The 22474-nt window shown below is 37.1% G+C and overlaps 2 long non-coding RNA genes across 2 annotated transcripts; both read right to left on the bottom strand.

Moving 5' to 3' along the window:
• Positions 1 to 1198: 1198 nt before the first annotated feature.
• LOC110905378 lies at positions 1199 to 1443 on the bottom strand. The gene is made up of 2 exons (XR_002573065.2): positions 1322 to 1443; positions 1199 to 1234 (listed from the first exon to the last, which is right to left on the bottom strand). It is a non-coding gene; the product is annotated as an uncharacterized LOC110905378 (long non-coding RNA).
• A 15522-nt stretch (positions 1444 to 16965) lies between these two features.
• On the bottom strand, positions 16966 to 18935 carry LOC110905380. Its single transcript, XR_002573067.2, has 5 exons — positions 18843 to 18935; positions 18580 to 18682; positions 17948 to 18033; positions 17772 to 17880; positions 16966 to 17551 (listed from the first exon to the last, which is right to left on the bottom strand). It is a non-coding gene; the product is annotated as an uncharacterized LOC110905380 (long non-coding RNA).
• Positions 18936 to 22474: the final 3539 nt, after the last annotated feature.

Below are 22474 nucleotides of genomic sequence, written 5' to 3'. Positions count from 1 at the left end.
CAAGCTCCGATTCTATCGATTTTAAGTGCATTGAGTGTAAAAGAGTTGAAAGAAAGTTAAAACCATCTTTCAATCCTTTTTCACTGTGAATATGTTGAGATTTATGCAAAATCGTTGTTGATTTATGTGGAAATCGGTTAGATCTAAGTTGTTCTTGGTGGATTGAGGCCAAAACATGAAGTTCTCAAGAACACCATGATGACATCATCCTAGAACACCTCAAATCTAGTGATTTCACGGTTAAAAGTTAAGATTCAAAAGATAGAAAGGTGTAGGAATGCGTATAGATTAAGGAAGTACAAGATTTAGGATGAGATCTTACCAGAATAGCGAGAAATCGGAGAAAAAGCAAGGTTAGAGCACTAGTCAGACGTCAGAGAGCAAAAGTGGAAAGTTTGATGGTGACATGGGGTATTTATAGGGTTACCCAAAGTGGAAAGGGGCTGGTCGATCGGGTGGCAGCTCGTTCGAGCAGCTGGCCGATCGAGCGGCAGCTCGATCGATCGGCTGGTTGCCTGGTCGATCAGTTACCTGGTTCGAGTGTTCGATGCGACGAGTTTTGCAGTTTCGATTTCGATTGCAAGCGTTGCAATGCGATAGAGTTTCCTAGTCAAATTACTTTTAATCCCAACTACTATATCTAACGTATAATACTCGGTGAAATAGGATGATTCTATCCTGCGTTTAGCGTTTGCGATTCGATTGCGAATGAGTTTCGATTGCGTTTTGATTGATTACCACAAACATAACATAACATAACATAAATAAACATACACATGTAACACATAAAAGGCACACACACGTAAAACAATATTCAGAACACATAATTCGAGCTGTGAGCACGATTGCGATAAGCGATAAGCGATAAACATCGATAAATAGCGAATAAACTTAGATTATTAATAGATACTCCACATAATACAACTAACGTTAACGACAAAATAGACTAATTATAAGTCAAAGAAGTCAAAACAGGATTAAAGCAAGGAGTGACAGATCGCAATTAGCAATCTTTTCTTCCTTTGACTTTAATCTTGACTTTGACTTTGACTTTCGAAACACGGGGTGTTACAACGAATGCCCATAGATTGAAGGTGCCAGTGATCTAGGCAGCAAGTTAAATGTATCTTCTCTCTCAGCTATATTTTTAATGTGTTTCAAGTCCTCGAAACTATAAACTGGAGCGTTCGCCTCTTTGTTCAGTAGAGAAACATTGTTTGCTATAAGCACAGTCCTGCATATCATCATATATTTCGTTAAAATACCCAGATTGCCATGGTATAAGTGAAAGAAAATATAAACTGTAGGTATTTAAGTTAACCTGAATACTCCATTGACACTGCCTTGACTTTTCCCAGGAATAGCTTTGTAAACTCCAACAATTGCGACATTGTCTCCAGGTTTGCATGAGTCAACCAGATCATCTTCTGTGATGACATCAACAGTTCTCAGAAGTTGACTATTTGCATAAAATACAAATGAATAAGTAAATTGAAAACAAAAAAAGGCACCATACTAGAAAATGAGCCTAATGCAACTTTTTAGATGCAACTCTTTTCAATAATGTTGCATTAGACTCTAATGCAACATAGTTCAACATAAAGGTTGCATTAAAAGATCTAATGTAACCTTTTTAATAAAAAGTTGCAAAAATTTATCAAAATTGCAACCTTTGATTCAAAAGTTGCAAATTTTACTTAAAATTGCAACTTTTTCTTGAAAAGTTGCATATTTTATTGGAATTTGTAACTTTTGTTAGAAAAGTTACATTGTTCAAGCTTAGATGCAACTATAGTGCTAAAGGTTGCATATTAGATCAAGCCACCTTAAACTATGTAAAAAATAAAATAATAAAAAAGAAATTTTGTTGGTTATGCAAGTGGGTCCCCTTCTTTTTTTTTCCTCTGCACGTCTGCTAAAGGGCTGGTGAAGCATACAATGACGCCTTCAATGACACCTAGGAGATGGTTTGAGATGCCATTGGGGTGATGTGGCGAGGGGCTTTATCCCATAACGAGCAACCTACAAGTTATCATGACAATGGTCTAATTTGGTTAAAAATGTTAATCGTGATCGAACAAGCTTAATCATACTTAAATATTGTCGATCATAGTGAGTTTGGTTGAAACTTTCAACAAATAAAGTATATAATTGGAACTTACGAGAATATAAATAAAGAATATAACTTAAATATATATCATCATTATACAATCACATTTTATAATTATTTTAATCTCCCTCCCAAAATTTAAATATTTCCTCCAAAATTTTAGATTTCCCTATGAGATTTCACAATGAACATTCATCTCTCCCATTACCCACCCCAATCGCTATTCTTTCGCTGCTAGATCGTCTCCTCTTATCGATTCCCACTACTACGCCCCTAATGAATCGCAACTGAGTGACCGACGAACCACAATTGCACCACCAGATGATCTGTCATCGCCGCTCATACCTTGTCACTCAACTCCTCTTTGCTTCATTTCAGCCGCGGAAGGTATATTTGTTTCTCTTCGACCAGTTTTGCTTCAATCACAATTAGGGTTTTAATTAAAACATTGAATTTTGAATTTTTTTGGGGCATATGTGTGTTGGAGGGGATATCTTATGTTAGGAGGATTTCTAAAATCTTTTATAGAAGAAACACTTGTAATACAACTTAAGGTATATCACTCATCACTGAGTTACATTCTAATTTTGTATTATGGGTGTTCTGTTATAGATTCATTATTATTTCATTCCAATCATCAAGGCAAATTACATAAGGATAGCGGGTAGACGAGCAACAAACTGCGCCGCCATCCCTTTCTGAATAGAAAACCCTAATCTACTAATCTATAGATTTGTTGATTGAATTTTGTAATTGAGTCATGTGTGTGATTAATGATCGGTTTGGGGACTTGGGTTTGATTTAAATTTTGTTAACTAGGGTTTGAACTAGATAAATAATAATCAAAGATCATTATCCCAACAAACCGAACTAATCCCTTGAGCAGCAGCAGTAGCGACTGCATGCCCGCGGCTGCGCGGCTGCATCGCACGCGGCTTCACTTCACACACACCGTACGTAGTAGTGGCAATTATCTTATTATTGACTTTGTTTTTCGCATAACTTAAATAATGAAGGTAAGGAGTAACGTTCCATGTTTTCATGCATACAGTACACATTCACTTTTTTATGTTGGATAAAACTTCTTTGTGTGACTGTTCTTTTTTTTTTTTTTTTGCCGCCTTCAACATGTATATGTATGATTATTTGTACATGGGACATGTTAATATAGAATGACTGGATGAGGTCTTCAAAGTTACTCAGGTATGTTTATGAGAATTACATATTCCCCTTCTTAAAAGGTGATTCTTAAATCTACAACTATCCTAGACAGTCAAAGTAGGAGGGTTGGGTTGGGTTGGGTTGTGTTGTGTATGTGATGGTTTAAATTCATTTTTTTCATGTCTTAGAATGTCATTATCATGACTGTTGATGGTATCAGGCTGGTTGGGCTGGGCTGGGTTGGGTTTGGTTTGGTTGTGTAAAGGGTCAAATTGGGTTCGGGTCAAAATGGGTAGCTTTTATAAAAACAATGTGAAATGGGTTAGGTTCGGGTCAAAATGGGTTGGGTCAGAACAGGTTCACGTGCTATATTTGTTTTATGGCGGTTAGTGGCCACGGTGGTGGTGGTGGCAGCAGTGGAGGTGACCCTTCTTGCTCTAACATGAGTTTAGTCCTTGGTGGACTCTCATAATTTTAGATTTTCCTGTGTAGGTTTTTTATTATAATTTAAAAATTGTCATGGTGCAGGTATTCTACAGGTAAAAGGGATGCTTACATACTCTATTCATCAGTCTCTCGGCTGCCTTATGGGTAATTAGAGTTCTTGCCTTATGTGATTGCTATCTGCTGTTCTATGTTTGACATTCGCTTACTTAAGCAGCTCAACTCAACTCAACACTTGGTTGGTATAAAGGTGGCTATGATTTTACTTGTAATTGATGCTTAAGACTACTTGATTATAAGCATTTATTTATGTAAAACTGAAAATATTTTGGAACGTGATAGGTTGTTCGAAGCTCAATGACATTTCCTTGCTTTTCTACTATTTACATGTATGTCCCCTATTTATATCTTTTTGAATCTTATTGTAGACTCTGTAAGGCAAGACAGGCAACTGTTGTCAGGGACAAAAAAGATAAATAGCAAAAGGTACTTGATACTAAGTATTTCTAGTGTTTGTTCTTCTTTGTATCATCTCAATTTTCTATTGTTACAGGATAAGCGTCTAATTATGAACATCGAGGACCTCTCTAAGGCTCTTCAAGAGGTAATCTTTAATGTTGACATTTATTAATGTCATGCTCTCATGCATGCCTAACTCAGTGGTGCATCACTCTAGCAGTCTAGCTTTTATCTTAGTTTAATTAAAATGGAGAGATTTAACTACAATTAAACATGCCGTAAGATATCTTCGAGCATTAGAAAAAAATAAGGTGCTTTTAACTCTATTTATGAACAATGTAACCAGGGGCGTCTCTGAGAATTCATGTGCCCTGTTCGAGCTCGAAAAAATGTGTCATTCCGTAATGTTTTATTATTATTATTATTATTATTATTATTATTATTATCATTATTATTATTATTTAATTTTAAAATCAAATGAGTATTGGGCTTACTAAAGTTAATGCCAATGGGCTAACTTCCAAACCATAAAAATTGTTTTGTAAATGGACCTATCTTGGAGTTGGTATATGTTAGGATCCGAGGCTCTCATGATTGTGCTTGTTTGTATGAATTGAACATTCAGTGTATATGAAATAAAGTAAAGTGCAGCGGAAATGAATACAAACTTTGTTAAACACAATCAAAGGAGAATAAAGTTTGATAAACAATTGCTTTTTCATAGAGTCGAAAGATTACATTAAAAGCAAAAGGTTACAATGCAAGCTTACAGACTAAACTCCCCCTCAGCCTGATACTTCAGAGTTGGTTGCACAAGATGAAAGGATTGAATTGAGGAGAAGAACTCACTCAAAACGAATCTAATGTAACAGTACAGAGTACTGTTATATTTATAGGCAAACCAAACTACTGGTGTACTTCAGCTGACGTCACCATGATAGTGACTTCTAACAGCCTAACAACCTATAGACACTGATCTAAACAAAACTACTGATGTCTAACAACTGATAGATAATACAATACAAAACAAGTCTAACATTGTTCACGTTCCACTGTTGTAGCCTAAGCACTGATTACTTGACCATCAGTGCTTTCTTCAAAAAGTGATCAGTCTTTGAATGAGCAGTGCTTGGATCTTCAGCAGTATTTAAGAGACAGCAGTAGATAGAGCTCAGCGTTTGTCTTCAGCAGTCTTTAGTTGTTCCATCAGTGTTTGGTTCATCAGTTGTTCTTCTGAGCAGTGTTTAGAGTGTATCAGCAGATAGATAACCACTGTCAAGGGGAGAGCTTAGTGTAAACATCTGCTTATTGTGAATCCACTGTTGTGACCAGGTTTTGGCTTTACATTATCTGTTCCTCTGGTAGGGTTCAATCCCAACAATCTCCTCCTGGAACAGATAATGCCAAAACCTGTCATTATTCTGGATTTTTATTCCTCATCAAGAGTTCCTTAGCTTGTTTCTTAAATTCAGCTTCAAATTCCTTGGAACTCTGGTCATCCTCATCCCTACACAATGTAAGTTCAAGGAGATCCTGCAGATCTTCAACACCAAGGCCAAGTGCTTCTTTCCTTGATATGTACTTCATTTCACCACTGGATCTGACCAAGGTCAATACGTGGGTCTTTTGATCAGACATCCACTTTAGTATTTTAAATCCTAGTGGGTTTTTTGGGAGAGATTTATTCTTTGATGAGTTGGGGGATGATGGCCTTGTAAACACTTGCAAGCTCTCAGACATTCTTTTGAAGGCTTCTTCAATGACTTTGTTTGCTGCAGCTATGTCTTCTGCAGTTTCTTGTTCAATAAGCTCTTGCCTTTCAATTTCTGACATGTCTGTTGCAGTGTTTGGTGATGCAGGCTTGTTTAATAGCTTCTCAAAAAGGTTCTGAAGCTTTGTTGAGTTATCTTCTTTCAGACCCATTTTCATGATAGCGTCTTTGAAGTACTCTGCTTCTTTTTCTTTGACCTCTTCCTCAGTCAGCTGTTTACCTTCTTTTTGATCTGACACAAAAGTGGGGTTGTATGCTGATTTGAATATTGTTCTGAGGTTCTCAATCTGCTGTTCAAGTTTCATCATATGTTCTTGTTTCTTTGAAGCACTTGAAGCAGTTATCTTTCTTTTCTTCAGCCTCTTATAGGCTTCTCAGTCTGCTGCCTGGACCATTTTGATATGGCTTCAGCAGTATCCATTTTTGCATCCACTAGCTCCTTTTTTCTTTCCTTTGTACTCAGCAGTGAGGTCAGCAATGAGCTTTTTGTATTTGCTCCAGTTTGGAGCATTTTTCTTCTTTGTAGGATCATTTTTGGTTCTTTCAATCCTCCCAGCTTCATGCTTTAATGCAACTAATGGCCATTCTTTAAACTGTTGTTCTTCAGCAGGATAGAATTTCTCTTTCATGATATAGGCTAGATACTGTTTCCTTAACTTTTTCTTTCGATCAGCCTTTTCTTTGATTAGCTCTTGTGCAAATTCTTCTATCTGCTTTACTTTTGTGAAGTAGAACTCCAGTCTTTTAGCAATGCCTTCGTCGCTTAGACCTTCACTTTCACTCTCAACCTTAGCTTTTACTTTAGCTTGCCTTGCCTTGATCTTGAGGTAATCATCCATATCCTCTGGTGGCATGTAGCCTATGAGTGAGGAGAATCTTCTTTTTGAAGGATCTTCTTCTGTGTAGAATTGCCTCATCTCATTTTTGAGAGCTTCAATTTCCAGTGGATATTTTGCAGCATTAGGATCATGTATTTCCTCATTGGCAGGGATTGGCTTTCTTTTTCTACTGAGGAGCTTTGGTTGTGATGTAGGAAAGGTGATAGCAGTGGTGGATGATTGACTAACAGCTGCTGAAACAACTGGTGTCTCAACTGCTGTTGTCATTACAACTACTGATGTATCAGCAGATGTCTTCTGCTTTTGAGCAGGGGTTATGATGGCAGTTGTTTCAGTGGTGATCAGTGGTTGACTAACAGTAGTTGAAACAACTGGTGTTTCAACCACTGTTGCCATTACAACAGATGTTGTAACATCTGTTGTCTTCTGCTTTTTGGCAGGGGGTGATGATGGTTTGGCTGTTTGTGATGGTAATGGTGGTGGAACAGTGGTTGTGATGGTACGTGATAGAGTGGTGTGTGTTGGAGCTGTGTGTGTTGTTGTCATGGCAGTTGTTTGGCTACTGACAGCAGTTTTTGTAACTGCTGATGTATCAGCTGTTTGAATTGAAGTTTTGGATTTTGTGGTTTGAGGTGATTTAGATGACTGCTTTTCTTCTTCTGGTTCAATATACAGCCCATCTTCTATTCCTTTCTTTCTCAACTTGATTTTCTCCCCCTTTTTGGCATTATCTGCAAGGGGTGTATCCATGAAGAGGATGGAAGATGGAACTTTTTCACTGTGGGCAGTCTTTTGTATGCTGGCCTTTATAGCCTTGATATCTGCTTGAGTGTCTTTAAACCTTGATTCCACCATGTTGGTCAGCATTTGTACTTGAATAGCATCCTTTTGATCAGCCATGTGTTGTTGTTTTTCAAGCATGGGTTGGAAAATATTTCAAAGCTCATTTGCAGCAAATGCATGTTGTGCAGGTGCTTGAGCAGGAACAGCAGTAGATTGTGCTTTCTGAGCTTTTAAAATCTCTTGCACCATATCTTTAATTTCAGCAACTGAATCTTCAAGTTTTTCAACTCTTTTCGTCAATTCTTGATATTTTGAATCATCACCTACATTGGTAGGATCATCTGAATCCGCACCAGTGGTGGTTGTACCAATGTGTGACTAAGGAACTGAGTCCCAAAAATCATTCATTGATGCCCCTTGTTCTTGGTACTGGGGACTTCTTTCTTCAGCACTCGATAAACCTTTGATGGTACCGGTGGTTAAAATCAACTCACTGGTGGTTACCAATGTTGCCATAGAAGAAATTGCCTTCAAGGGAGTCTTATTAATGTAACAACTGTCCAACTGAAGATCTGTTGATCCATCAGTTGTAGTTGCTGCTCCACTTGAACTACCACCGAGAGTTACTTGTAACTCAAGGGGTGTAACCTCCTCAGCTGTTGCTGGGATAGCAGAGGTATAAGCAACAGACCCAGTCACTTGTGGAGGTATACTCTCAGTAATGGGTGATAGAGAGGAACTGGTTTGTGTCTGTGCAATATCAAATGCATGCAACAGGGGTATTATTGATTGTGGCATTATGATTGGTGAGGGTATGGGTGTTGAAAGAGACATGTCCTTGGGATCAGGATTGTGGAAGATAGATCCGAGTGGATCCAGAGCTTCATAATTTGGTGTCCCTGTGGTTACAACCTGTTCTTTTTGTGAAGAAGCAGGAGGAGTTGCGGTTATGGGTTGAGATATTTGAACCAACTGCTGTGAGGAAGTAGCAGCAGTGGTTTAACATCCCAGATGATGAAGACATTTCTACTAGAGCTACTCATTTTGTGTCTAATTACTTGAACTAGAACATGAGTATCTCAGTAGTTCAAAACCAATTTGCAATCAATTTATGATCTGTGATAACCAAACTTGAGCTTAACATGACCTTGATATGTGTGCCATTTCCTTTTGATCAGATTTAGGATAGTAATTTCACACAAAAATAAGGAAATTACATCCTGACCAGAGATGAACTGTTATTGACGAAAATTAGTAAAAGTACAACATATATTTTATAAAAAATAATATATATCTGGTCTTATTAAGAAGAAAAACACCTTAGAAAAATTAAAGGAAGTTTTGAAAATCAACAAAAAGGATCTGACAGCTTTTTCAAATAAGTTCATGATCATATCACTCTCAAGTTATTTTGACCATTGTTTGAGGTCAATTTCTTGACAATTGATTGTAAATCCTTCTTTTAAGGACAATCACTGGGAATGTCATTGTTACCTGAACAATCCCTGTATTGATGAATGCACACAGTTGTATGATTCCATTGTTTAACCCAACTTTAACCTCAAAAGTGTTTTATGCTTATACTTTTTTCCTTTGATTCCAAAAGTTTTGAGATAGCCACACTTTGAGATTTGTTCATTTTCTTTTTCCCTTCTATACCCTTTTTATTCACATGTTCAGAAATACTCACTTGGAGATTTTATTTTGAACACACTTAGTCCAGAATCATTTTGAAGTAATGTTCTGAGAGATCTGATCACATTTGTGCATGTTTTATTTCCAGATTTCACATTACATATGATTAGGACTGTTTTGACACCTTATTTTCTTAAAGTGTTTTGACAAAGTTGATTTGGTCCTTTTGAGGATTCTCAACCTGCCATTGAGCACATAAGAATTTTGACTAAAGCTTTATTTCCCTCATTCTATGTCAGCAGAACACTAGTGTTTAGATGAACATGGGTTTTGCTGATCTGAGGTGCATACTTTAGTGTAAAATATAAAAACATCACAAAATTTCATAACAACAGTTGACATCAATTTTGAATGAAGATGAACACACCATAGTTTTCAGATAAGTTTCCAGATCCGGAAACTATGAGTGATTTGTGCATGACATCATCAGTTGCATGAGATTTGTGAATCTTATGACATCTTGGTTGTTTTACAGAGCTTTTGAGTCATCATTTTGAACATGATTTCTCGTTACTCTGTTTTTCAACAGAAATACGACCAACCTTAGTATCAATGATTTGTGAGCTGAACTGTTATGTCAAATTGATGGTTAGATCGAATTTGACTGTCCAAGCTCTGATACCAATTGTTAGGATCCGAGGCTCTCATGATTGTGCTTGTTTGTATGAATTGAACATTCAGTGTATATGAAATAAAGTAAAGTGCAGCGGAAATGAATATAAACTTTGTTAAACACAATCAAAGGAGAATAAAGTTTGATAAACAATTGCTTTTTCATAGAGTTGAAAGATTACATTAAAAGCAAAAGGTTACAATGCAAGCTTACAGACTAAACTCCCCCTCAGCCTGATACTTCAGAGTTGGTTGCACAAGATGAAAGGATTGAATTGAGGAGAAGAACTCACTCAAAACGAATCTAATGTAACAGTACAGAGTACTTTTATATTTATAGGCAAACCAAACTACTGGTGTACTTCAACTGACGTCACCATGATAGTGACTTCTAACAGCCTAACAACCTATAGACACTGATCTAAACAAAACTACTGATGTCTAACAACTGATAGATAATACAATACAAAACAAGTCTAACACTGTTCACGTTCCACTGTTGTAGCCTAAGCACTGATTACTTGACCATCAGTGCTTTCTTCAAAAGGTGATCGGTCTTTGAATGAGCAGTGCTTGGATCTTCAGCAGTATTTAAGAGACAGTAGTAGATAGAGCTCAGCATTTGTCTTCAGCAGTCTTTAGTTGTTCCATCAGTGTTTGGTTCATCAGTTGTTCTTCTGAGCAGTGTTTAGAGTGTATCAGCAGATAGATAACCACTGTCAAGGGGAGAGCTTAGTGTAAACATATGCTTATTGTGAATCTACTGTTGTGACCAGGTTTTGGCTTTACATTATCTGTTCCTCTGGTAGGGTTCAATCCCAACAGTATAGGAACTATTTAAAAAAAATAACATATATATCGGATTTTTTTTTATAAAAGCACGTGCCCATCGAAATCACGGGCCGTGTGCGGTGGTCCCCCCCGCACACCCTCATCACCGTCCATGAATGTAACCTGGATATTTGATTTTTTTAATATCCGTTGAGATTAAGAAAAAATGGTCATTTCATTGATGGATAGATTTTTGTGGTGTGAACTGCTATTTTTTGTTTTGAGATTCTATTGAATTCAGTTGAGATGAAATGATGGGTGTTTGGGTGCAGTATGGTGTAAATGTTAAACATCAGGAGTATTTTGCTGATAACCCTTCAGCTGGACTAGAATCCGCTTCAAAAGATGAGTAAGTCCGCATGCTGTTATGGTTTTAGCATTTTTAGATAGATAAAACTGAATGCTTGTGTAATTAAGGAACTACTGATGTTTTGAGCATGCGTGGATCATGTCAATACTCCTAATGTAATTGAACCTTGTTTAGTTATTGTGCAAAAGTGTGTTCAATACATTTTTCATGTTTTCTTTACAGTTTTGATAATTTATTAAATAACCATAGTAATATAGTAATTAATGAGAGTGAGCAAATTAGACAAACTGGACAAATCCGGGTTAAACCTGAATCGGCCCGAGACCATATAACATATAAAAACAAGAACCGAAGACCAGACATATGTATAGATTTTGGATGTGGGTTGTTCTGGGTTTTGTGCTTCAGGTAGTCAATAAAAAGATTGATACTGATGAAGACAATCCGATTTTAGGGTAAACTGTTGTTTGGTACAGAGAATGAATTGATTTAGGGTTTGAATTGTATTGATCAATTGTGTTGTAAAAACGGATTACATAGAGATGGTGTATATATAGAACACCATATTACACTCTAGCCCCTATACTATCTTTTTCTTCTTTCCGACACTCCCCCTCAAGTTGAGTAGTGGGGTCACCAATACTTAACTTGCTCATACAGCTACTAAAAGCGTTTCCGTTGACTGCTTTTGTGAGAATATCTGCGAGTTGTTCTTTTGATGATATATATGGGAGCTCTATGATTCTTTCCTCCAGTTTTTCCTTGATGAAATGTCGATCCACCTCTACATGTTTGGTTCGATCATGCTGAACTGGGTTTTCTGATATTTGTATTGCAGCTGTATTGTCACACATAATTTTACTGGGTATCGCCCTTTGGGAGAAACCAATGTCTTCTAGGAGCTTCCTGATCCAAAGAACTTCACTTAGTCCTCGAGCTATGCCTCTGAACTCAGCTTCTGCACTCGACAGAGTGACCACCTTTTGTTTCTTACTTCTCCAGGTGACAAGGTTTCCACCAACCAAGGAGAAGTACCCTAACGTTGACCTTTGGTTTCCTTTATCTCCTGCCCAGTCGGCGTCCGTGTAGAGCTCAACATTTAAATGTCCACTTGCTTTGAACAACACTCAATGGCCTGCGGTACCCTTTAGGTACCTTAGAATTCTCTGAGCAGCTTCCATGTGGGCAACTTGCGGTTGGTGCATAAACTGACTTACCACTCCAACAGCATAAGCTATATCAAGACGAGTATGGGAGAGATAAATTAACTTGCCCACGAGCCGTTGATATCTTTCTTTGTTTGCAAGTTTTCCATCGAGTTCAATGTGAAGATTGTGGTTCACCACCATTGGCGTATCTGCTGGTTTACAATCAATCAACCCAGTTTCCGCCAATAGATCAAGAACATACTTCTTTTGGCAGATGAAAATCCCCCGTTTAGACCTGAGAACTTCTATTCCAAGGAAATACTTGAGATTCCCAAGGTCTTTCATTTCAAACTTTGAAAACAAATTTCTCTTCAGCTATGCTATTTCTTCTACATCATCTCCTGTGATAATCATGTCGTCCACATATATGATCAAGCAAGTTACGAGGCCGTTCCTCCTTTTGAGGAACAAGGTATGATCAACGTTACTTTGGTGATACCCGTATTCTTTCATGGCCAAGGTGAACTTTCCAAACCATGCCCGAGGAGACTGTTTTAGCCCGTATAGAGATTTCTTCAACCTACAAACTTCTCCATCTTTAAAACCCCCTGAAAAACCTGGAGGTGCTTCCATGTAAACTTCTTCAGTTAGGTCTCCATGAAGAAATGCATTTGTAACATCAAATTGATGAAGGGGCCAATCCTTATTAGCTGCCACGGAAAAGAGAACTCTTATGGTATCCATTTTTGCAACCGGAGAAAATGTCTCAGAGTAATCGATCCCGTACGTCTGAGTATACCCTTTGGCTACAAGTCGGGCTTTGTATCTTCCAATAGAGCCATCTGGTTTATATTTAATCGAATACACCCACCGGCATCCAAACTGTTTTCTTTCCTTTAGGAAGAATGCACTTCTCCCATGTGTTGTTTTTATAAGAGCACGCATCTCCACTTCCATTGCTTCTTCCCAGTTCTTCTTACCTTGAGCTTCCTTTACGGAATTAGGTATTTGTTAGTGTATAGAGAAGTAACAAATGCTTTCGCACTGTTAGATAAGTTCCCGTTGACCATATTAGCTACAGGATATCTTGAATTTCTGGTCTCCCTCTCTGGGGAGTACCGTTTTGAAGGAACCCCTCTATTGGCTCTAGGTGGAAGAGAGTATCTTCCGGTAGTCTCTGCTGCAAATGGTTCAACATGTTCAACAACTGGTTAAACCTGTTCAACAACTGGATCAACATGTTCTGTAGTTGTCGGTTCTATGTGTTCCCCTGTTGTCTCATAGTTATAAGACGTAGAACATTCAGGGTTCTCGGTATTTCTTACCTCAGACATCATGTTGGATGGACTTTCTTCAGTGATACTGTGCTCCACGGATTGTGTGTCTGTGTTTGAAGGACTCGCAGTACTGTGATAGTTTTCAGTTGTGACTTCTTCTTCTTCAGATGAGGGAATTTGGGTTAACCAGCTCAGAGTGTCTATAGTGTCATTCTCCCCCTGACCACTGAGTTGGGTGTTATAAAAGTATTTTGTTTCAAGAAAGTCAATATTCATTGTGGTGAATATTTGACGAGTTGTTGGATTATAAAATCGGTAACCTATTTGATCGATCCCATAGCCGACAAATACACATTTTTCAGCACATGGGCCAAGCTTGTTTCGATTGGTTTTGGTTATATGAACAAATGCGGTACACCCGAAGATTCGAGGTTCAAGTGTAAGAGGATGAGGAATACTGGCAGACTTAGACAGACAATCTAAGGGAGTCTTAAATTTAAGAGCTTTTGTGGGAAGCCGATTCAGCAGATACACGGAGGTTGCAACTGCCTCCGTCCAGAAAGATTTAGGGACCTGAGATTCGATCAAAAGGGCTCGAGTCATTTTAAGAATAATACGGTTTTTCCGTTCAGAAACACCGTTTTGTTTGGGGGTATGAGCACAAGAGGTTTGATGAACTAATCCTTTGGTTTTAAAGAATTGTTTCATAGATGTATTGACAAATTCCCCCCATTGTCGGATCGAAGGATTTGAATTTGAGTTTGAAATTGAGTTTGAATCATAACATAAAACATGACAAATTTTTCGTACACTTCGACTTTATTTTTTTAAAAATATACCCATGTCATGCGAGTGCAATCATCCACGAATAGTATAAAGTACCGAAGACCCTGCCCCCCCCCCCCATCACAGGAGCAGGACCCCACACATCGGAATGGATAAGTGAGAAAGGTGAGGCCACTTTCGTATTGCTAGGTTTGAACGATTGTCGATGGCTTTTAGCACGAAGACAGGTTTCACAATCTATTTTCCCATTTGAAGGGAAAAGTTTTGGAAACAAAAGGTGCGAATAACCATGGGATGGATGTCCCCAAACGTCTATGCCATAGCCAGGCTTCCCGGTTATCAGTTCCATGAGCCAACATCACAGTACCCTGTTGAGCCACTTCATCCACATAGTACAATCCTTGGCGCTCAGTACCACGTCCAATAATCGCACCCGTCCTGATATCCTGTAGAAGGCAGAAAGTAGGATGCATTAGTACTATGCAATTTAGCTCTTTGGTAATATGGCTAATTGAGAGCAGTTTGTGCGATAATGATGGAACATAAAGACAATTTGATAATTTCATAGTTGGTGAAATTTCAATTGTTCCTCCTCCTTTCACTTGCATCATTCCATTGTTTGCAGTGTGGATTTGAGTTTTTTGAGGATTGGACATTGATCGTATGTCGGATGGTTCAAACGTCATGGTGTTAGTGGCACCAGAATCGAAAATCCAAGCACTGTTCCTACTATGATTGATTTCCATTTTTTTTACAACCAAACCGAGCGTATTTAATAGGCAACCAAATACGCCGAAATCGCGTTCAAAAACTTAAGTTCGGAATAACTCCGCTAAATGGCGAAGTTATCTCACGCGGCGAATTTATCACAATTCACCGGTGACTTGAACTCGCGTTCAAGATTTAAAAAACCCCGAATAATTTCGCCCGAACACCTTCGCTGACTTCCGAATGAAACAAGTCCGCTATCTTATTCAAAAAATTATTTCCGCTAACAAAGGAAGGGATTGCAAAAACCAAAGATTAAATCCGCTACTAGGGTTTGTCCTAACCCTAATTTGTGCACACTCCAAATCTTCGTTGCCGCCACCAAAAATAATTCTTTTTTTTTGTCCTTCCCAAAGCAAATGTATGAAACAAATGTATGAAACCAAGGTCTACACGTGATGGTGATGATTGATGTTGACTTTCTTATTCACCTCTAAGACAAAAGTATGACAAAGGTCTGTGAGAATCAAAAAAGGCTTCGTGGGAATAAAAAAACAGTTGCTAGAAACAAAGGTATGAAACCAAGGTTTGTGGGAATCAAAAAACTTCGTGGATTGAAGAAGGAATCTTCGTCGGTTGATTGATTTTGGTTTGATTTGAGTTTTGCTGAGATTGATTCGAAGATGATGAACAGATTGTTTTACGGATCAGAAACTCTGCTCTGATACCATGTTGTTTGGTACAGAGAATGAATTGATTTAGGGTTTGAATTGTATTGATCAATTGTGTTGTAAAAACGGATTACATAGAGATGGTGTATATATAGAACACCATATTACACTCTAGCCCCTATACTATCTTTTTCTTCTTTCCGACATAAACTTAGCTCCAAAGTAAGCTTCAAACATGATGCAAACCAGTGATTATAGCCCACAAGGCAAATCTAGAGATACTGCAAGTGGAAGTAAGAATAACAAAGTTATCTAGAAACAACAAATCAGTATCACATCTAGTGCTCTTTGATTCGGTGTGTATAGATATAGACTAGGTTATCACCCGGGATTGCTTCTTAGGCTCGAGAAAGTTACTTATATTAAAAATTATTTATGATTTTGATGAGTCTTAAATTAATTAACGTCAGTGGTCATTTATATTCATGAAAATGAAAGGAGCTGAAACACTATTGAAATATGATTGTTTCTTATGGCAGCTATAATTACTAATTACAAAAGCATAAATATAGCAAGTAATTACTAATTGCAAAAGCAAGAATAAAGTGATAGCAGATTTACTGTCGGGTTGAACAATTTATAAATTGTATAAGATAAACATATAATAAACTAACATTAAAAGAAATTGATATCTTTTACTCAAACAACGGATTCGTTTGTATAACTTTAACATTTGATAAATGTAAAAAAAAATTACAAACATTCATAGGTGTAATTTCCATCTGATGGCATTCCGCAATTCTTCCAACCGGTAGTCAAATGACATAACTTACGCAGTAGTTTCACCCTTACGTTCCATGCACGACCTTCGGCTCTAGTTATTACCATCAGAGGAGTTGGGGTATATTGCTACCTTTCTGACCCGGTAATAATCTAACTTGTAGTCAACAATCTCTAGCTCAGCTGGTGGGTTGGCTGGTTTTCTCCATTGGAGGCGCCGGTTCGATCCCTAGCTGCTGCAGGGTGAGACATCCGGGTGAACGCTTGGCTCGGGATTCATCCCGAGTTCGAGTCCAATGGGGGGCGAGGGTTTACCCATTCCAACGGGTTCCCACGCATCAGGGGTGTGCTACGCTTTCTACCGGTGGTCGAGTAGTCGGCCTTTGGACATAGCTCCGAAAGAGTGGGTTTATATGTGGAAAGCAATTAGCCGTTCAAGAAAAAAATAATCTAACTTGTAAATTACAAATACAGACATAACAATAAAAGTAATATACTTTGGATATCTTGATTAATATTTGCAACATTCAATTCGCTCCTAATAAAACCTTGAGAGTTGCAAATGGTGTTAAAGTGGGAGTTTACTAATAAAACCTCCTGGAAATTTTAGGTGGAAATATGAGTACAAATAATACATCTACACCTTAATAAATTATTGAATTTACACTTACTTGGTCTTTAGTACTTCAACTTCTCAACACGATTGAGCTCCAAATGCTCGAAAGCAACTCAGTGTCAATATCAAAGTCGAAATTTGACAGTAAAATACAACTACCTGCCACATTTAAGACATGAGAAATCTAAAATGAATAGAACTTTTGAAGTAAAGGTGCATACTCTCTTTTGGACAAAGCTTAATATACAAATTTGATGATTAATCCTTTCAACAGATTGTCCACTTAATCTTCTTGTCCACAATTGGTTGTGAGAGTCATGTTAACGCAGTTCAAAACAACTTAGATAAGATCAATTTAAGTACATTCCTTTGAGTCTATTTATATAAAAGAATAAAACATTAGCGGTTGGAGTTATGCTCAAATAAACCTGGCTAATAGGATAGGACCCATTTTAAGAATGTTCTGAAATTGCTCATACATACTCCTTATGGTGAAATGTACTTCTAATAGCTTTTGCAGAATCTCAAGCTACTGAGCCATACGGACAAACTGCAAAATATGCAGCACATAAAAGATCAACAACAAATTTACAAATTATTAGTTATAAAACTAAAAAATGTTTAAATAATTAGTCACGCATAAGTCATGGAGGTTTGGTAACAACTAACATGTCATCTATGATAAGTTAACCCATGAAACTGGTCATTTTTCCTTCTTTAAAGAAAATGAAAGTAAAAAAAAAACAAATTATGAGAGGGTGCATGCTCACCGAGATTCTGACACCACTACAAGTATAAGATCCAGAGTGCTTCTTCTTTTCCTGCAAGTCCGATTAGAACCAACCCATACAGACCCTCCTTATGCAAATGAATATCCTACTAAAAGCACTACATAAGAAACTTACAGAAAATTGAACCCCAAATAATGAGAAAATAGAAATTATACCTTCATTTTTCTTGACTTCAACCTCAAGGTATGTCCTGAGCCCAAAACACCATTCAAAGGTCGAGGTGGCAGAGAAAATAGGCCATCTAAAGGCATTAAGAAAGCAAAAATCAATATTTGGTCCAGGAATACATAAAATAAAGTAAAGTATTTGAAATAATCATAAAAAAAACAAATATGTAAGAAAATTAAAATTAAGTTACTTTTTCAAAAAAATTAGTACAAAGGTTAACCGGGTAACATGTATTATTTTTAAAGAAGCAAAATAGTGAAAAGAGCAAATGGGTCAAAAATACTTAATTGCTTACAAAAGGCCCGATGTTTCATGAGATGCCGACAGCGCAAGTGGTGAGAATATATTTTTGGCTGAAGAGAAATTCCAAATGCCATATTTTTCACCATAGAAACTACCATTGTTATGTGACATGAGGTATAATGTAAGAAACCCACATTTATTATTCAGCCATTAGTAGGACTATCATATATATAGCGTAAGCCAGATGTTTGTTACGTAAAGCTGGTTTGTTTCACTTACATCACCTAATAAACCTAGCTAAGTTGTACAAACACTCAAGCAGAAGCATAAACCACAAAGAAAAGAAGCCCTTCCTCATATCTCTTATCTCACTCACATTTGCTGGTTGAGCAACACAGCTAACCCATGATATACTTCTGATTCCAGCTTCTCGTAGTTGTGCCGTACTTGTTCCTGTCAGTTTTGTACATGTGGGCTACCTAGAGAAGTTGGCCACAAATGCATGTTAAGCAGGAAATGGAAACTATGTAAGAATCATAACCAGAGAAAAATTTGTTAACATATATACATGTCGAAAGAAAACATAGAATTTGATTATAACTTGGATAAATGTGGTAAAATTTGCAAGATCTGACTTACCCGAATGACTATCTGAATCATTCTCTTGAACCTCTTTAGTGTAGATTAATGGGATTTGAGTTTCTTCATTCGTGATTAACTTAAAAACACAATGACTACGAATCATTAACCTTCAGAAAAAAAAAATTTGTGTTCATGAATGAACTTCCCCGATAACGTTTCACCGAATGTTCAGTTATTTCCAGACCAAGTTGTAAATATATAAGAAGATATAACCGCTTGAAATCTTACTTCTAAAAAGATTATTCTTCAAGCATCCTTTAGGCATGTACTCATAAACCAATAGCCTGTAATGACTCTCTGAACGGTAGGCTAATAAGATTCATCAGATTAGGATGATGCAGCAAGCACCAAATGTACATACTCCATTTGTATTAATGGCCTAGTCTTCCACCTTAAACAAAACATTCAGTCATTATGATCACATGATACCCTAATTTTAAAATTGATTATTGGATTGATGATATAAACATGTAAATCACTACCTTCTATCATAAGTTAATGATTTGAAGATCATGGTGATTTTTAGCATAATTAAATGTTTAAATATATATATATATATATATATATATATAGAGAGAGAGAGAGAGACAACATCTCAAACATACCTTTCCCTCTGCTGAGAAATGCTTCTCAAGATCTCTCTTCGTAACTCGTTGTGATAAACCAGTCACATACAAACTGTTTCCAGGGTTTTCAATGTCACTTGCATCATAGCTCCTGCAAGCCACTCAAACAAATATATACAAGCTCACAAAATGTAAATAATCTGACAGTCTGTGGTTACCAATAAACTGAGCCTAAATTATAGAGACGAAAAAGAATAAAAGGTGTTCAAGTTGTGTGAACATTTAAAAGGAAATCTTACCGACTCCTGGATCTGGATCTGGACCTGGACCTTGATACAGACCTGTTGTATCGTTTGTGTGGTGGCGAAGGAGCAGGAGAGTACCTTGATCTCCTCGAGTACGACATCTGGATGAACCAAAGGAAAAAAAACAGGTTGTGTTAGAAATGATAATCATAAAAGCCACCATAGACATAAATACACAATTCACAACAAAATTTCCAAATGACAGTAACTTCTTTGAACAACAATTCCTAGATTTTCTAGGATAAATACAGCAACACATGCACCCTACATGATTTGAATGTCTGGCAACTAAATACAAAATTTCCAAAAATTATAGTGATTAACATCAAATTTTCCGAAGTCGTAAACAATGTTAGATTTGGATTAACAAATACGCAATTAAATACAAATTTTCGAAATTACAGTAGCTAACATCAGATTTTCCAAAACCATAATCAACGTTTGATTTGAATTAACAAATACTCAATTAAATACAAATTTAATTTGGATAGAAACTAATATAGATAAACGACATCTCATACACAAAAACTAAATAATCAGATCACAGAATCGTCTATCTCAACAGATTCGCAAAACGAAAACAAAATCAAATCATTCAAACTACATGTAAATCGTAATTTCACATAACTAATCGAATCAATTCAAGTCCAATGGAACGACAAATGAAACAAAAATACAAAAATCCTAAAATGGATGTACTCTTATCAAACGCAATTGAACAAAATCAATTGATTTATAGATTTATAGTTTCATACCTGCTTTAGATCTCAAAGAAGAGGAAGGCACTATTCCTCAGCTTCAAACTGAACAAAAAACCACAAATCAAGTCTGATTTTGTACACCGTAAACTTAAATCAAGTCTGATTTTGGACCTAAATGGAAATAGAATACGACAAATCGATTGTTTGAATAATTTGAAATCGAACAAAATCGCGATGCTATTCACTAACCTGTTGAAATCAAAGAAACCTTGTTGGGATTGAACCCTACCAAAGGAACAGATAATAAAAGCCAAAACTGGATCACAACAGTAGATTCAAAATAAGCAGATGTTTGGTTGCAAGTCTCTCCCCTTGAAAGTGGTTTCAACATCTGCTGACCTCCTATCCGCTGATCATGCAATCTGCTGACCTACAACTGCTGACCAAGACAAAGTCTGATAGAAGAACTAAAGCTCTGCTGATCATGACAACATCTGCTGGGCTCACAGCAGTGGAAGGATGCAGCAGCAGTTTATATTTGGTTTATGCATTGTAATGTAATATCAGTAGTTAGCATAAGCAGTATTTGTATAGATCAGTTGTTAGAGTTTGTTAGGAGGTTAGATGTCACTTTCATGGTGACGTCAGCTTAGATGCTTAGTGGTTTGCAAGTACCTTTAAATAGAACAGTACTCTGTACTATTCTGTTTAGCTCATTCACCATCTTCTTTCTGCACGAACAAACACTGAGCTCAGGCTGAGGGGGAGTTTGCATATCATACACACATTGTAATCAGAGTTTAAAAATAAATTTAATCATTTGATTCAGTGTTAGAAAATGTATGATTGATAGCATTTCTTCTGTTTGATTGTGAAAAGTTTGGTTCCATTAAATTCCGCTGCACTACTCTTTCACTTGTTCATCTAAATTCAAACACAAATCACAATCAATCCAAACTCAGATCCTAACAATTGGTATCAGAGCTTGGACAGTCAAACTTGATCTAACAATCATTTTGACGTAAATAGTTCAGCTCGAAATTGTTGATACTGATCGTTTGTTCGTTGTGTTGAAAAACAGAGTAAGGTTTAATCACCGATAAAGTTGATTAATCAGTACCTGTAAAACAACCGGAAAGATGTCGCAATCTCAAGATGATAAAAATAACATTGGCTCTTTGTTTAAACCACCTATGCTGAAAAGAAATGAGTACAACATCTGGGAGCGAAGGATGCGTGTCGTTTTCGGTCCTCATGTTCCTATGGTGCCAAGCGCAGAGGATGCCAAAAAATCCGTTCCTAAACCATCTGAAAATTACACTGAATTGGATTTTCAGAAGTTTGAACTGGATGCCAAAGCGTTTAGCATCATAGCCTCTGCATTCCCCAACGAAATCTATGCTGGACTGTTACATTGTGACAGTGCAAAAAAATTGTGGGATGCATTGAAGGAACAGTTCGGAGGAACAGAGGAGGTTATCGAAAACAATAGGGAAATTCTGAATCAGCAGTATGAAACGTTTTGTCACATCACAGGGGAATCACTAACCTAACAATTTGAACGTTTCAGTTGTCTCATCAGTGAGCTAAGGCTTGTTAAGGTTACATTCCTAAATGCAACCCAAAATAGCAGGTTCCTTAGATCGCTGCTAGAAAAATGGGACACAATTGTTTTTGTCACCAGGAATTCGGTTGAATTCAAAGATCTGACCCTGACCCAACTCCATGGTAGACTCCTGACCTACGAAAGGGAGTTGAACCAAAAAAGGAGGTTGCAAGAGTCTGGTAAAGCTGCTGATGATTATTCATTCGGCAGCACAGCTCTGTTTGGTCAAGAAGAATCTGGCAGTAGTAGTAAGGATCAGAGTTATGATCATTTTGTTGACATAACAACTGGGGGTAATTTTGTCAATTCTGATTCTCACTCTACAAATTATGCTTTCACAGCAAATACTGAAAACCAGATGTCAGATAATTTATGTTTTGAGCTGAATGATTTGCAACATTTTGATCCCACTGACTTAGAGGAAATGGACATATTGCATCAGTTGGCCTTG

Source organism: Helianthus annuus, chromosome 14, assembly GCF_002127325.2.
Source record: "Helianthus annuus cultivar XRQ/B chromosome 14, HanXRQr2.0-SUNRISE, whole genome shotgun sequence".
Classification (NCBI taxonomy): Eukaryota; Viridiplantae; Streptophyta; class Magnoliopsida; order Asterales; family Asteraceae; genus Helianthus; species Helianthus annuus.
Note: the sequence above shows the minus strand (reverse complement) of the source record. Positions and strands in the feature narration are given on the sequence as shown.